Genomic DNA, 4,569 nt, shown 5'->3' on the forward strand with positions numbered 1-4,569 from the left:
GCTTCTGTATTTCTTTCTTTAGGTATCTATCGGCTTAGAATCGTATACAAGTAATTAGTAAGAGTTTTAGAAGACTTGCATACACCCCTGTACATGCTTATGAATGTAACATGCTTCAGCTATCCCTCGTCCGTTCCTAACCATATCCGCTCATTGCGCTGGTACATGATGACCGACGTTGACTGCAAGGCTAACACCCTTTGAAGCAGCACCACCCTTACCGCCCTATATTTAAAGAGCCTTCTATCCAAAGGGAAGATTTCTCGTCATGGCGAACTAGACACATCTACAGATCGCTGTCTGAGGTGCATGCAACGCGGGAAAGCGAACTAACGTCTTGTACCCTATAGTATGGGAGTGCAGTCTTCACCCAGCACAGAGGCAAGTTTTAAGCATGCTAATCGCAGCCCTCCGTCTCGCAAGTTTTTAGCAATGGACGAGGCCAAAAGGGGAGCCACAGCTCTTTCTGAAGAGAATGCTGGACTTGTTCCTGGTGTATACCTCTGCGAGACGTCTTTGTACGCGGGATTTTCACTTGCCCCGTCGAAGTTCCCCTTCTGACCCCTTCCTCGTCAGATGGTCGCTCCCAAGAGGAGATGTAGTACCCGTTTATTGTAGATAAAAGATTATCAACAACAAGTGCAGCAACGACGACAACAACAAACTTCTATTTCAAGGTTACCGCACATTGATGTAAAAATCATGCACATATATACAAAGGTGACCCCCGTCAGAGTATATACACAGGGGGTGGCCGCACGAAAGAGCTCTGCGAGACGGGCTGCGTGTTTGCGACCTCCCCCCTCGCCAACTTTCCGTCATGGAGCGCAAGGAGTATCACGTGGACGGGCAACTAATACGCGGGCGCTCGCGCAACCCGCCGTCTTCTTCCTCCACTGATAACAGCCGTCGCCGTCCGTCGCCACGCATTTCACGCACCGCTGCGAGTCGCGTGCTGTACGGCGCGCAGTCGAGAGGCCGCGCGCAAACACGGGCTGTTTGGCGCTTCCGCCGCGGCCTCACTCTTCGGAGCTCGGACATTTCACAAATCGCGGCGTGCATGTGCGTGCGTGTGTGCGCGCTGTTTATGTCTGGAGCGCGCGCGCCGACAACACGTGCCACGCATACGATGCGCGTGCCAGCGTTTTCCCGGAAGGACTTCGCAATGGCGAGAATGCCGTCGTGCCCCGAAGGGCCTTGTCCCGTGATGAGAGGGACACCACGCAGGGAGCAACGTCCGGACCGGTGTCCGAATGCACGAGAGACACAAGTCCGCACTTTGTTTGTGCCTGCAACTTTTTTTTGTTATTATTATTCTTCTACTGCACGCATACGTATGCACAAAGTTCTGTTCGAAAAGAAGAGAACAAAATAAAACGGACGTGCCGGTGTATGCGTGTCTGTAGTCGAGAAGAGTTCTTTTCCTTGACTGAACTTAAATGAGAATTCGACGACTGAGACCAAGACTGCGTATAGTGACGATGCCTACAGCCACGCCGAGTGTATAAAATGTATACGTGTTATTACGGCGGTTGTCTTCTCTTAGAGGTGGTTTGCACCGAGTGGCTTTATAACAATAGTTTACTTCCCCCTTCCCTTCCCCTAGTGCAGGGTAGCAAACCGGAGGTTTTAACTCTGGTTAACCTCCCTGCCTTTCTCTCATTTGCATCTCTCTCTCTCTCTCTCTCTCTCATGGCAATAGTAATATGTGCACCCATTGCAAGAAAGCCTATAAGAAGTTCACCTCGGCGCTGTTTGTAAGGATGGAATACTTCAGACAGAACTCTCACATACGATAGATTTCCGCAGTATCAAAATTATGGCAAAGCCTCGCAGGCCTATATTAAGTGCGTTATTAAACGGTTAGCGCTAACTTTTTTGTGCAGCTCATTAATAAGAGTGTTCACTTTTTTCTCACGCGGCACCACCATCAGTATTTCTCGTTGTCATGCACAGCACCGTATCCTCAAGCATAGAGTTACCTCGAGAATCAAGCATCGTCGTCGTCGTCGTCGTCGTCGTCGTCGTCGTCGTCGTCGTCGTTGTTGTTGTTGTTGTTGTTGTTGTTGTTGTTGTTGTTGTTGTTGTTGTTGTTGACCTGAGCGGTCGGGGCGCATACCCACAGGGGGGCATCGACCATAATCGGGTGGTGGTGGTGGATGGATCGCCTTTGCCCTTTGTGCACAAGGACCAGCTGGTTTCTTCCTTTTCTTTCTTTCTTCCAGTCACAACGATATCTTGCGCACTACTTCGTTCGCGACGTCCGCGCCGCCGTATAAGTGTGTCGCCCGTGAAGTCATCCTGTACTTTGAGTATACGGCAAAAAACCTAATAGTTCGCAGTTTTGGGTTGTGTTAGCACGAGTACACACACACACACACACACACACACACACACACACACACACACACACACACACACACACACACACACACACACACACACACACACACACACACACACACACACACACACACACACACACACACACACACACACACACACACACACACACACACACACACACACACACACACACACACACACACACACACACACACACACACACACACACACACACACACACACACACACACACACACGATATAGAGAGAGAATATTCACAGCCGGTGGCGAAAATTCTCCGTATTTCTCGGGTATCCCGAAGAAATGGTTTTCATCTTCCACGTCCTCCATCCACAGTCGGCATTCTTAAAGCAACGCAATTTTATCCTAGCTCACTCGAACGCACGAGAGCTCTCGCATGAGTGCGTGCAGGTATACCTGTCTGATAATCAACATGCTGCAGTTTGGATTTCGATATAACAGCGCAATACATTATGCGCATTGAAATTGCTTGTAAGCATGCCGTTCTCGTTACGAAACTCGGACGAGATTCTCTGAGAACTTGGCCTGAAATCCTATTGATGCGGCCTTAAACATTTAACGCTCTCCAGTTTCCGCATGCACTGGGACAAACCAACGGCGCGCGCGATGCCTCATACGACGATGACAGGGGTACGACGTGTCGTATTTAACGCCTTTAATTGGACGAATGCGCTCATGTGAGAATCGTTGTTGAGCGAACCTTTCTCGGATGCTTGCGCAAATATTAAAGCAAATATCGAAGCACTCGGCTGCTTCTGCTGCCGGCTTCATTTTCACTTGCCTGTAGCCCAACGCTCTTCACTCAATGCACGCATGTTCAACTTTAATTACTGCGAGCGTCGAAAAAAAAGCACGAAGGCAAATCTGACGACGAATACGAGTATACGCCTTACTTGATCGTGGTAAGGTGACGCAAGTAGGGCTAATGAAGTCGTCACTTACTCTGTGACTTGAAAATTCTTGTACGAGTTGTTGTTGCAATGATTTCAGCACGCAAAAATACGCCGTTTTAGAGCCGATGTGTGGTGTAACAGTCCGGGTGTATAATTGTAAACGCAGATTTCGCGCTTTTGTATACTTACTCCCAGCAAATTGACAAGCTATCGTTTATATAGGCGACAGCTCCTATATACGCGAATATCGTCGCCGTTTCTAAGGTTGCTGCAGATCCTTAACCGAAATCGCGTTCGTCAAAGCGTACTTCGCCACATTACGACACCTTATGGGGCAAAGCCCGCTGTCTTTACCTGTCTTTGCTTTGCAGATTATGGCATGGATGCTAGAAGCGCTTACGCATGCATGTAGCAGTGAGCGTTACTTTGGCGACGGAAAATGTCGTTACATATAAATAGATTAACAATACGCTGTGACCGATGAGTCGGTATCGAACCTCTACCTATTTCAAGATCGAGAAATCGGGCACCTACGAGCGCCAAAACTTGTTAGTGCGCCGCGAGACGCGGCACGTCGTGCGTTTGTCTCGTTCTGAAAGCTGACTATTCTCGCAGATGCGCAGTATAGCAGTGTCGTGCAAAGGTTGCCTGTATATATCCGCGTAATTGAGAGTGGAGCGAATGCGCGTAACGTGACGTGGGGGGGGGGGGGGGGTGTTAGTTCCAAAGTTGTTGGAAGTATAGATGCGGAGCAAAAGGGCATACCGAAAGCAATCCGAAGGTAATCAATGATGAATCACAGGTATAGAAGTGTACAGCCGGAATCGAATCAGTAAGTCATCGAAGGTGTGTGAGTGGAGAGAGGGCCACCTTCCTTTTTACCAGTTCTCGGAGAATATAAACCGGAAAGGTAGGAATGTTAGCCGGTGAAGTTCCATAGCTGCTCTACCTCAGGGAAGAAGGAACGAGGGTACAGCAGTACGAGAGAGAGGAGGAAGGAGAGAGAGAGAGAGAAAGCGGAACTCTTCTGTGCTCAAAGGCGCGCAGTTTAGGAATGCATCACCTATACTGACGGACGCAAAGGTCAATCTATTTTCATGGAACGCGCGCACAATGGCGATTTCAGAGCGTTATCTGCTGACGAACGGTCTCTGATATCTTACACGTAGACAATGACAGGTTGCACAACCACGCCGAAACGATGGAGAAGGAGTGTCTCAGTTCACGATAGGCAGGGAAGTAAGAGTATAATGTTATCAGCGGTCTCGTCGCAACCACATAAGGCGCG

Source organism: Dermacentor albipictus, chromosome 1, assembly GCF_038994185.2.
Source record: "Dermacentor albipictus isolate Rhodes 1998 colony chromosome 1, USDA_Dalb.pri_finalv2, whole genome shotgun sequence".
Lineage (NCBI taxonomy): Eukaryota > Metazoa > Arthropoda > Arachnida > Ixodida > Ixodidae > Dermacentor > Dermacentor albipictus.